At 43.7% G+C, this 13,503-nt stretch overlaps 1 pseudogene; it reads right to left on the bottom strand.

The window, feature by feature from the left end:
• LOC131588505 (zinc finger protein 208-like) overlaps positions 1-13,503 on the bottom strand; it is a 911,601-nt pseudogene that overhangs the window by 336,010 nt on the left and 562,088 nt on the right.

Raw genomic sequence — 13,503 nt, 5'->3', positions numbered from 1 at the left:
GACATGCTTTAATAAGCTAAAATACTCTTTTGGTAAGGCCATGGAGATGAACAATGTTTCTGAATAACTCCTTTAATTCATGAAATAAGTATAAGGTGGAATGAACTATTCAAACCATGAACTCTGAGCAAAGGTATCCACTGATGAGCTAAGCAGATGGGAGAGTAGTTGTGATCCCATGAGATGCTGGAACAGAGAATGAAAAGTGAGAGTTGATGGAGATACTTGGGCACCCAGGAAGAAAAAGAGAAAACCTCTGTTCCCAGAGATGATCACAGGGAGAAATGAAGAGAACCTTTGCCTTTGAATAACTCATCCTTAAAATAATACTCCTTGAGTTCATGGCCCATGAACGCACCTCAGAGTGGTGTGAAATGGGAAGAGGGAATGATGGCAGAGTTTTTTCCAGGCAGCTGCCAATCAAGAGAAAGGAAAAGCCACAAGAAACTGTTTTTCTTGTGGAAAACTCTCCATGGAATGACAAGAGAGAACTCACTCTACAAAGACTGATGAAATGACCATTGTAGAGCTGGGACTGCTTTAACCACCAGATTTTGTCTCTATGCTGTCAGTCGGGCAAGGAAAAAGGTGGGATGGGAAGAAAAGGTGTCTGAAAGTTTTATTCTGGTTTCTTATTTTTGTAGTTCGAGTAATAAAATTTCTTTATTCCTTTTAAGTTTTAATCCTGTTTTGCCCTTCTCCAAATCCACAACTCACAACAAGAAATGAATAAGTATTCTAGTGATTTTTAGCTACTGTACCTCCAGATTCCAGGACAGGAAAACAAGGAGGTCGGGATTTCAGGGGGTTTCTCTGAGCTGGGAGCGGCAGGAGCGGGCGCAGAGCTGCGGCACCGGGAGCACGGGCTGGGGGCCTGTGGGGAGCTGTGGGGCCGGGCCGGGGCTGTGGGGCAGCCGGGGCTCAGCGCTGGGCGCTGCCTGAGCCCAGCACCCCCCGGGCAGGGCCGGCAGTGGCCCCCGGCCCCCAGGAGGCTGCGGGACGCCCCGGCCGCTGCCCGGCCCCGTGGAGCTGCCGGCCCTGCCCGCCGGGGGGGCCGCCTTTGGACACTGCGGCAGGACAGGGACCGGCTCTGGGATACGGGCTGGGGAGAGGAGCCTCAGCACAGCCAGCACCAGGAAGGAACAGCTCAGAAATGGGGATTAGACCTGCAAGGATCCAGATCATCTTTTAAGCATTTTGTGCTGGGTCCCTGGAGAAAGGAAGGATTTTGCAGAAAGTTCAGCAGCTGCCACACGATGAGCACCCACAGGCACTGAGGGGGGCTGCAGCAGGGCCACAAGAAGCCCCTGCAGCACTTGCTCCCAAAGGCTCAGCAGCTGAATGCAGCAAGGGATGAGCAAAAGGCCAAGCTGAAGGCAAAGGCCATGGCACAGTTCCTACAGCCCCTGAGGGATCAAGCCCAGGGCCCAAGGGGGCCCCAGCACCCAGGGGACACCCTCGGCCACAAGCACCTGGCACAGGCATTGCCCTCCTGGCCAGGGCACAGCCCACCCAAACAGCCCCTGGCAAGGAATCAGCCTTCCAGCTGCAGGGCACAAGGACACTGCAAGCACAGACAGGAGCACCCTCAGCACCAGCAAGTCCAGCCCTTGATGGACACGGATTCTTAGCGCTCTCACAGCTCCCATTCCACCAGGGACCCACCACACTGCAGCCCCTGGGAACATTCAGGGTGGCTCTGGATCCAGAGGAGACCTTTCCCGATGGACACAGGGGCCTCTCCATCCACTCGGAATCTTACACATAAAGGTGTTAGGGAATATTTAAATTATTAAGGCACTAAGTGGGAAAGATGAGTGGCTGTGTTTTATTGAAACACTATTAGCAGATGTGTGGAATGGGTTTAAAATGCATGAATTTTTATTTGCTCACAATTGTGATTGTCATTTACTGGAAAGGGATTTAATGGCTAAATTGGGAAAGCAAATTAATGTTGCAAAAGGGGATACAGAGGCTGGTTCTCTTGTTCCTCTGTGTCAAATGTCTGGCAGAGCCCAGGCTGAAGTGAACCCAGAAGTGTGGGCAGCCCCAGGGAAATTGGCAAAATTGGATATGGAGCCTCTCCAAATTTCCCTGAAGCAACCAGGACAAGAGGTGTCGAAAAGCAATCCCCTGCTCCAAGGGAGGGAAGGAAGGGCTCACAGCCTGTCTGTGAGTCCTGCTCAAGGCACGGCTTGGGGAGCCAGGGATGGCTCCCTAGAATGCTCCTATCCTGCCAAACAAGAAATCCAATGGAATCCACAGAATGCTGCAGGACCCAAGAAGAAGAAATGAGATGATGAAACCGAGGCACCCCACACTCTCAGATCCTTACACCAGCCTGAACCAGGTGCCCTCCTCACACTGCTGCCATTCACAACTTGATGCAAATGATGCTTTCTGGGGATCTGCCCACTTCCACAGGATGCAAACACAATTCTGCCTTGGGCTGGCAACAAGAGGTAGAAGGGAAAATGCTCAAGACATGGACGGTCCTTCTGCAGGGATGCACGGAAGCACCGGCCTGATTGGGGCAAGCCTTGCAGGAAACATCAAAGAATTGACCTCACCCCCAGGGACTGGCTTAATGCAGGATGTGGATGACTTGATCCAGTCAGGAGGACAAGGAGAAGAGGTAGAGGAAGCCTCTGTGAAATGGCTTCATTTTCAGGCTAAAAAGCAGCTTTGAGTACCTGAAAAAAAGGAAGAGCAAATGGTAGAGAAAATGGTTAAATATTTGGGACATTTTTTGACTGAGGGATTGTGGTGTATTGATTCAGAGAGGGTTCAGGGAATCTCAGAAATAATGTTTCCTAGGACAAAAATGGAGCTGGAACAATTCTTAGGATAATTAAGGAACTGCAGAAGCTGGACTGAAGATTCTTTGTTCTTGCCTGAGCATTGTGTGACTTTCTTAGCCCCAGATAGCCTCAATGTTATGGAGTGGACATAAGAAAGAGAACAAAACTTAACAAAATGAAAAAAATAAAATGATTGATGCCCCAGCCATGGCTCTTCCAGACTCACAAATCTGAACTGGAAGGGAATATTAAACAGGCCACCCCTGAGCCTGCACTGAAGGCAACGCAGCAGCAGCCAGGGCTCCCCAGCGGGGGAAGCCCCTGGGCCTGCCCACAGATCCTCTGCTCAAATCCTCGGCCTGGCCACCCTCCTTTGCCATCTCCAGCCACTGCGGGACAATCCTTGCTCTCACTCTTGCAGCTTCAGCCCTTTCTGTGCCTGCCCTCGCCACAGCTGCTGGGGAAGGCACCGGGACAATTCCACTCTGCCTCTCAATTCCACTCACACTCTGCCCTGCCTGGGATTCGCTGCTGACAAAATAGACCAACTTTAAAATGGCTTAAAAACTTATTTCTCTGGTCACACTAGGTTTGTCTTTGCCTTGGTGAAAGGAATTTTAATGTTTCTTTTCCACCACTCAGCAGAGATGTGTTTAACATCTCAACAGACTGCATAAAGGTAACAATTGAAAATTAAAATCGCTGGGAATGGGAGGATATAAGGTGTCTAAAGAAAAGGCACAAATTTCCCAGCAGACTGTGATTTACCTGGGGTGTGAAATCTCACAAGGACAGTGTAAGCTGGGTACTAATCATATTCAAGCTATTTGTGCCATTCCAGAACCCCAGAACCTACATGAGCTGTGAGTTTTCCTCGGGATGACAGAGCGGTGCCGCCTGTGGATCATGGACTATGGACTAATTGCAAAACCCCTGTATGAAGCCCAGAAGACACAACCGCTTACCTGGGGCAGACCACAGAAGGAGGCCTTCCTCAGACTGAAGGAGGCATTGACAACAGCTCCTGCGTTAGGATTGCCTGATCTATCCAAAGATTTTCAGCTGTTTGTGCATGAAAGATCACACCCAGCACTGGGAGTGCTGACCCAACATTTGGGAAGCTGGAAAAGGCTGGTAGGCTGCTTTTCCAAACAACTTGACACCGTGAGTGCCGGATGGCCTTCATGCCTGCGGGCAGTTGCAGCCACTGTGATGCTGATCCAAGAAGCCAGGAAACTCACGATGGGTAGACACACAGATGTCTATGTGCCACACATGGTGAGCACTGTTTTAGAACAAAAGGGGGGCCATTGGCTATCTCCAAGCAGGATGATGAAATTCCAGGTAATCCGAACCAAGCAGGATGATGTCACACTAAAGACAGCTAACCTCTTGAATCCAGCTTTGTTCCTTACCAGCAAACACATCTGCCCAACGAGCAGAACTGGTTGCTTTAACCAGAGCATTAGAGATGAGTGAAGGGAAGAAAGTAAATATCTGGACTGATTCAAAACATGCTTTTGGAGTGGTGCATGTACACGGACCACTGTGGAAAGAAAGAGGACTGCTGTCTTCTCAAGGTACACACATTAAACATCAAGATGCAGTCCTGCAATTAATAAAAGCAGTACAAAAGCCTGAGCAAGCAACAATCATGCACTGCTAAGCTCACCAATCAGGAAATTCCAAAATTCATGAGGGAAATGGGAAAGCAGACTGGACAGCCCGACAAGCTGCTTGAGAAGCGCAAACTGCAATGGCATTGATACCTTTAAAAACTAATGTATCTCAATTCAATTTACCCCCAGAACCAAAATGTTCAATAAAAGATGAGAAATTGGGACGCTCACTGAATGCACAGAAGAATTCAGAAGGGTGGTATGTGACTACACAGGGACAAGTAGTGGTACCCCCCTCGATAATGACAGAAGTTCTACAAATTAAACATCACAAATGTCATTGGGGTGCAGAGGCATTGGTGAAATTGTTAAAACAAAGTTTAATTTCAGTACAGATGTCAACAATGGCAAAATCAGTAATGTCAAAATGTGAAATTTGCTTAAAGAACAATCCAGTGGCTAGACGACAGGCACAATTAGGGAAAACCAGGAGATTATTGGCAAGTAGATTGGTAGAATTACCAAGAACACGAGGATACAAATATCTATTGGTAAGGCTTGACACATTTTCAGGATGGCCAGAAGCTCTTCCCTGTCACACAAATCAAGCAAAGGAGACAGTCAAGTGGTTACTGCAAGAAATCATTCCAAGATTTGGGGTGCCTCTAGGAATATCATCAGATAGGGGCCCACATTTCACAGCCACAGTAGTGAGGGAGGTGAGTAGGTTGCTGGGAATAGCTTGGCATCTCCATACACCATGGAGACCCCAATCCAGTGGACAGGTAGAGAGGATGAATCAGACACTGAAGAGGCAAATCAGCAAAATATGCCAAGAAGTTAAATTGCAGCAGCCACAAGCTTTACCAATAGCACTGCTGAGGACTCGGATAAAGCCTAGAAGTGGGATGTCAGTCAGTCCTTATGAGATATTGTATGGGAAACCATATGAATCCCCTGAACCTAATCCAAATGTACATGTTACAGGGAAGCAAGAGGTGTAGAATTATGTTCTGTCTCTTGGAAAAGCTCGAGCTCGACTTCAGAGCACCCTTGTGTGGAACAGGCCGCTGACTCTTGAGAATCCAGTTCATGACATCCCCCCGGGAGATGAAGTGTACGTTAAAAGCTGGAAGGAAGAACCATTAAAAGAAAGGTGGAATGGACCCTATCAGGTACTGTTAACTACCTTGACAGCAGTCAAAGGAGCTGGACTGGATCCCTGCATACATTACACCAGGGTGAAGAAGGTTTCCCCTGCACTGTGGACTGCACAAACTGTACGGCCAACAAAGCTGCAGATAAAGTGGGTTTGATTGTTTCAAATGTCTAGGTTGCTAGTGACTGGAATGGTGATTATTTTATGGCCTTCACTACCATCAGTTGGAATCACTGTTACCTTGGGATGTGAAATGCAAAAGGATCAGCTGACAACTCTTCATTTTAGAATGAAGAGGGATGTGGGGGTGCAGCCAGAAACACAAGTGATAAAAGTCTCTAATACTATTCAGGCAGAAAATGGGATGATTAGATTGATTAAAGATTTTGCCAACGTGCTAAACACCAGCAAAATAACTGCCTGTCTGCCAATACCAAAGGCAGCAGGAGACCAAATAAATTAAAGAATTATAACATCAAAATTTCCTGAAATACAAAAGAATAAAAATGAAAATGTGAGCTGTGTATTGCAAATAGATTACGAGTACCCAAATAAGACAGTGTTTGAAAATGCTGTGAAGCCAAAGTATTCATCTATATGGGACTGTCATGAAAATGGAGGAAAGTATGAACCAAAACTAGGCTGGGATGGGGGATTAGGGAATTATGGATGGTGTTATGAGAAGATAGCAAAGGTCATTAAAGAAAAGATTCCAGTATCGAAGTGGAAGTGTGAAGGACAGGAAGGAAAAGATCGAGCTGAAGCTTGGGACAGTGCATGGTCAATGAGTGTGCTTCAGAAATTCCAATCTATGGCAGATAGCCCTTGGTGCATTAAGTGGGAAGGCTCTGAAAATGAAACAGATCCAGGGGTATGGAACACTGCAACCAGTAGTAGAATGGAGGCAGACAAAGTCAATTGGTGGGTATGGAACAAAACTTAGGACTGTACTTCTGATGATGAAGAAATAAAACAAATGCCAACACTAGTGGTAGCTCTGCAAATTGGATGTGCCTGCAGAGGAATCAAACATAAACAAGGGGAAATAAATGACAAGACAGGACAAGTGATCCAAAAGGTAATATGGAGCACAAGTACAATTCAGAGTCCAGGCCAATTTGTATGGGCAGCAAGCGATGGCACTTGGACAACACATTTGCCTGTAGGTGAAAAAGTAAAAGAGATTACTTTAGGCCTCCCCACCTTATGCCCAATTTGGAAAAGGTCCCCATTCAAGGGAGAACATGAACTTATACAAATAAGGATGAAACGAAAAGTTCAGGAAAACAAAGCTGAAGATGAAGAAAGATGGCAGGAACCCTCCAGTAGTGTAAAATTTGAGTGGGCCCTGGAATCCTTGTTTGGTCCAATAGCAAATTATAACAATAGAAAGATGTTGTACAAACTTACAGGTCAGGTAGAAAGATTGGCAAGAGTTACCAAAGAGGGATTTAGAGAGCTAAATGTACAATTACAAGCCACAACTAAAATGACCCTGCAAAACAGATTGGCTTTAGATATGTTATTGTTGAAAGAACACGGAGTATGCGGGTACCTAAAAGGACAAATTGATCACTTGTTGCTATATTTTATATATTAGTAAAGGCCTGTATGCACAAACCAGCCATTGAAATAAGTCGTGATATTAAGAGCTAAAGTCCTTGAAACCTTCATGCTGAAGAGAGAGTAAAGCAAAACAATATTCCTGTAAGAGAAAAAATGTAAACTGTGTGTGTTAGCCAATAGTAACTTGCTCTGCCTGCAGACCCTGTAGAACCCTATAAAAGTGTGCTAAAGATAGAAATAAAGTGGCATTCACAATTACTTTTGTGAAGACTGGTGAAGAGCTGGCGGTCTCTCAATAATCACTGCTGCATCCACATCCCAAATGGAACTGCAGATGTAGAACACGACATTAATCCATTAAAACCCATAGAACATGAAGCACAGAAAGAGAGGGAAGATCTCACCACAAGTTGGGTAGATAAAATTTTTGAAGGGTTAGGATGGAACGTGAGCGCATGGATCAAAACTATTCTTGAGAGTCTGATAATCCTACTAATTGTGTTCTTAGCAATCTGGTTAATCTGTGCAGTTCTGAAAGGAGAGATAAAGAAAAGAGTATCCTGGAACCAGAAGATAATAAAGGCACTGACACAGGACAGAGATCCACATCCACATTTGTCATCTCCAAGTCCTCCAGAGTGTAACAACGCTTACGACAACTGTGGATTCAAAGATGAACATCAAGTATAATCTCAGAAAAAGGACTGTATATAGTGAAAGCATTACACTTATTATAGTAAAGTGAAATACTTTCAAAGGGGGGAAATATGTTACTATGGGTTAAATGTTTCTGAAAATGTTTCTTAAAATCATGTAGAGGTAGGCCACAAGAATGCTTGGTATTAGGGATGGTCTAGCAAGCTGAAATGTTTACGGTAATGGGAACTGGTACTTGGGGTCTCCAAGATACCCACCCAGAAATAAGATTCGGACATGTTCGTGCAAGGATGAGCTACCTCTCATGAAGCAATATGGACAAGGTTAATGAAGCAATATTAATGAAACAATATTGATAAGGTTGTTACAGTGATTACCGCTACAGCTGACATTGTGGAAATATGTGCACTTTGGACAAAGATGATGGAGCTAGATTTGGGTTGCTGATACCCCTAGTTCCCCCACGCTTCAATAAAGCACCTGCATATAACCAGTCTGTGATTATGTGTATTCCTGAACGCTAACAGAGAGAGATCAAAAACTTCCAAAACACCAAAATTCTGATATCCACTCAGAATAGTAAGATTCAGCTCCCACAAAAAAACAAAGCACCAACATTCAGCCCAATAACACTCAGAAACACCAAGATTCAGCCCCGTGAAGATCGTGGATCTCCCTGCCCGGGCACTCACTGCATGGGGGGGTGAGGGGGGCAATGAGGCCGGGCCGGAGCAGGGGGTGCCCGAGAGAGGCCCCGAGCCCGGGGGAAGCCCCTGCAGAGCCATGGAAGTGGCTCCTGGCCGGACTCGGGGATCCCCCTGGCGATCCCCGCTGGAGCAGCCTGGTCCTGAGGGACTCTGGCCCCTGGCAGGGACCCCAGGCTGCAGCAGGACAAGGATTCCTGTCCCTCAGGGGGAGGCACTGACATGACCTGACTGTGACCCCCATCCCTGTGCCTCTGGGCGGGGAGGGGGACGGAGAGGGGCAGAAAGTTAAGCCCGGGAAGGAGGGACAGCTGTGGGAAAGATGCATTTCCAGAGGAATTACTTTGCTTCTCATTTTCTTGTTCTGATACGTTTGGTAATAAATTCAATTAATTTCCCCAAGTCAGGTGTGCTGTGCCCGTGACCAAGGATTGAACTGTTCCCATCCTCATCCAGACCCCCGAGCCTTTCCTTGTGTGTTCGGCTCCCCGCCCGGGGCAGAAAGGAGCGTCACAGAGTTTTGGCCTCGCTCCGGCACAGCCCTGCTCCATCCCGGACTCACCCCCAGCTCGCAGCGCTCGCAGCGCCCTCAGCTCCCGGGCACCCCGAGCTCCCGGCGCTTCAGCGCAGCGGCGCTTCCTTGGCCTCCTGCCCGGGCCGGGCCCAGCGCCGGGGCCGCTCCTCAGCCCAGGCTGCCGAGAAATGGCGGAGCTCAGCCCAAGGCAGGCGAGGCCGTGCCGTGTGCAGAGCCCGCCGCTGGCTGCGATTGGCTGCTTCTGCCGTCACTCGTGGCTCTGGCGCGCGCTGATTGGGCAGAGCGGGGACAAGCCCGGCCCCGCTGGCGCCCCCAGGGCGGCCGTGGGGCAGGAGAGCCGCCATTGCCGGAGCGTCTGTGCGGGCCCGGCAGCGGCGGCAGCAGCGGCCGGAGCCCGGTGAGGCGGCGGCGGAGCTCGGAGGCGGCCCCGGCCATCGCAGGTGGGAGCCGCGCTCGGTTCTGCGGGGGCTCGGGGCTCGCTGCGGGCCCGGGAGGTTGTGTAATAAATGGAATTGATTTGTGCTGACTAAATTGTAACTATTTGGAAAGTTACTATTAGAAGCAACCAAAAGAATCAGTGTTATAAGGCAGATGTACCCCTTTGCAGATGTTACATGTTAAAATTGAGGTACAGGATGTAGTTTAGAAGATAAGTGATGTCTCATGACCAAAACGGCCTTGAGATGGACAAAATTAAAACGACTTTAAGCATTGGGCCTAAAAATCAGTAAATATCAGACTAATTAGTAGAGTAACATAACACAACGCTTAGTACGCACGCACAAACCTGTAAGGTTATCCAAAGGACAATGAGGAAGAGGAGAAGCCTTCGCCAAAAGACCCCCAAAAGAAAACTGAAGACCCCCTAACAACAAGTGAAGCATGTGCCGTGATGAAAAGTGACCTAAAGTCAGCAGAATCAGAAATAGGAGAAAACATACGGGAAACATAAATGAATATGTATAAGCATACAGTATATAAGGTTAGCTTGAAGTGCTTTGTTCTGTACGTAAGGCAGGGTGGGGAACCCCCTCCGTACCCCGGGTCGGTTTTGCTTATGCCTTAACCATTTGTAACCACTGGCCAATTATATTCACACATATATATATATATATATAAATATATATCTGAATATATCTACTAAATTTTATCTTTCTTACTAAATTGTATTCTTTTACTATATTGTATTCTTTTATTATTTTTTATCCAATTTATTAAAGTATATTATCAATTAGATTGATTATTTGGAAATTTGAAAGTAATTTATAACAATTCGATGCCAAAACCCAGGAACTCCAATCTAGGGGAATACATGGAATACATGGGAATACATGGGAATCCCGGAGAGGAAAAATAAGCAGAAAATGATTAATTATTATTTGTTTAAATAGACAAAGAAAATGATCCGAAAATATAATTTGAATTGGCCAAAGTTTGGATCGTTTAAAGATTGGATTTGTTAAGCTTTAAATCAGTATGTAAATTCAGAAGAACCTTTTTATTAAGAAGAGAGCGACTATGCTACCCTGTAGCTTCCCTGGGGTGGGGGGAAAGATAAATTCATTACTAAAACACAAGAAAGTGAGAGTTATCTGTTGTATCCTTTACAAACTAAACAGTAGGAAAAAAAAAAAAAGAGGTAAAACTGTTCCTTCACCTAAAGATATTTTGCTGGAAATAGAAACAGCAGCACTACCTAAATCCCATTTAACTGAAAAGTGTGCAGTGCTGGCTGTGCCAAGTGAACTCTAACATATAACACAACTGACCATTTGTTACAACCTGGCATTAATTTGGTTTGGTTTATTATATTTACACATTCAAAAGACAAATTCTGCCTTGCTCAGAGTCTGTGAAGCACAAACACATTTTATGAATATATAGTATCTAAATAGTGTGTTACAGTTGTGTTATGTGCATTATAAGTGTTAAAAACATGTAGCACAGGTTTTTTTCACAGAACCTTAAATTTCCGTATTTTTAAAATATGTTTGTTTTTCAGTATTTTGTATAGTAAATATAAATGGTTTTGACTAAATGTTTTATTTATTTAACAGCAAAAATTTTGCTAAAAGAAGCCCCTATTAATTAAAGTTTTATTAATAAATTGCTAACTGAAGTTGTGTAAAAAGTAACTTTTATTGTAGTTGGCACATCTCTGAAGCTTTAGTAGTTTAAATTAAAAGAAAAAAAATATAACTGACTAAGAGAGAGAGAGATAAGACAGTGCTGTGAAATCTGTGCCATCCTTGAAACAAGCAGAGTTGAAGTGGCTCATAGGAACCTTATGAGGCCAAGGGTAGCAGTGAGACCAAACGTGTCAGTGACCAGACCCCAGGGTATAAACTTTGCTACCAAGAAGAGCGGCACCTCGGCCCTTGGCTGCAGCCCAAGGGGCCTTGAGGAAGGTAGAGAGTGAAAACTCCTGAGGATTATTTTCACTGTGTTCATTAAGATACCCTTGGCAACTGGCTAAAACCATAAAGCAGGATGGGACAGAATCCAAAAAAATAAGAAAGAAACAAGCGATATTAAAACAAGCAGCACAAAAGCAAACAATGAGCAAACAAACTATGCAAAAACAAAATCACAATAATTCTGATCCATGTGACAAATGCAAACAAATATGACAAATGCAAAAACAAGATAAAATCTGTGTTTGTGGCACATCCATATGTTAATGCTGCCTGTTACAATCACAGTAATTTTATAAAAGTATAAAAAAGATCCCAAAGAAAGAATTAGACAAAATGAATAAGTAGTGTGAACAGTTGAAACAGCAGTATAGCAACTGAGATTGGCCAACCATAACTAAAATATTTTTGTAGGTTTAATGCAAGAAGTAGTTACAGAATTAAAATTATTTAAATATTAAATTTGTGAAAGACTTAAAATAGCTAAAAAAATAGCTGTGGGAAAGTGAGAGTCTAGCTCCAGACCAATTTTTAAAATGAAATCTTACTCAAACTTCCAAGAGAATAAAATAACCTACAAGATAAATTTTGAATCATCACATAATTAAAACAGTTTGTATCAAATAACAATACTAACACCTGGCCACCAAAAACTCCTGCTGGATATTAGAGAATGACAAAAAGAAACTAATTGTAGGATAACCATGTTGATTTGTGCTGGTATAAAAGTTCTGGAGCTAACCCTTACCAATCCATAAGTGACCTAAAATTCTATTGGGAACAACCAGGTACAACAAGTAACAAATGGAAAGCCCCTGATGGAATATATTAAATTTGTGAGTAAAGAGCATATAGTGAATTACCTCAAAAGTGAAAAAGAACCTGTATCTGAAGAGTTACATGACCCTCCTTCTTCGTTATACCGAGGTCCAAGAGCAATATGTTAAGTACACCACTTTATGAAACATTAAAAAACAATAAAAGAGACTTGAACCTTGACTTTCCAAAAGCAAGAAGAAACCAGAAATGAAGACAAATGGCCTGCAGAGAGATGACCCAGCCACTTGAGCTGCAGATGGATCTTAGAGATATAGAACCCAAATCTATCTATTGAATCAGTTCATAAAGCTGCAGACAGTAGTTAAAGTTGTTTCAAACCACACCTCTACTGCCCTAAAGCTGCTGGCCAAGCAACATTCACAAATGTGAGCATTTGTTTATGAAAACAGAATTGCCCTGGAGTATTAGTTAGCTGAAGAAGGGGGAGTTTGTAGAAAGTTTAACAAATCTGAGTGTTGTATAAAGATAAATGATTACAGAAAAGCCATCACAAAAATTGCTAAAGATATTAAAAATGTAGCACATGTACCAGTTCAAAAATAGAATTTTATTTTTAAGACTGATTAGTGAGATAACCTTTTTAGAAGCACTTAGTGGAAAAAGTTAAAATTTATGGTATAGTGTTTTATATTAAGATTATTGTTTCTATTTTGTATAATTTCATGCCTTATTAGACTAATCCGTTCAGTAATTCAAGGAATACTGAATGAAAAGAAACTATAATAGCTCAAAAAAAAGTTAACTAAATTTGAAAGAGAGTGCAAAAAGCTTGATACAGCATGGAAAAAGTTTAAAAATTAGAAATGAAAATAAAGTAAATGCAAGAAATGAAATTATTGAGAAGGTAAAAAAAATAAGATTCAAGTTGTTTTTGTTTTTTTTTTAAAAAAGCATGAATAAATGTAATAAAAAAGAGAAATGGGGCATTAAAATAAATGGAATTGATTTGTGCTGACTAAATTTTAACTATTCGGAAAGTTATTATTAGAAGCAACCAAAAGAATCAGTGTTACAAGGCAGATGTACCCCTTTGCATTAAAATTAAAATTAAGGTACAGGATGTAGTTTAGAAGATAAGTGATGTCTCAAGACCAAAATGGCCTTGAGATGGACAAAATTAGAACGACTTTAAGCATTGGGCCTAAAAACCAGTAAATATCAGACTAATGAGTAGAGTAACCTAACACATCATTTAGTACGCACACACA

The sequence above is a fragment of the Poecile atricapillus genome, chromosome 26, assembly GCF_030490865.1.
Source record: "Poecile atricapillus isolate bPoeAtr1 chromosome 26, bPoeAtr1.hap1, whole genome shotgun sequence".
Taxonomy (NCBI): Eukaryota; Metazoa; Chordata; class Aves; order Passeriformes; family Paridae; genus Poecile; species Poecile atricapillus.
This window is presented reverse-complemented; position numbering and strand designations above follow the sequence as displayed.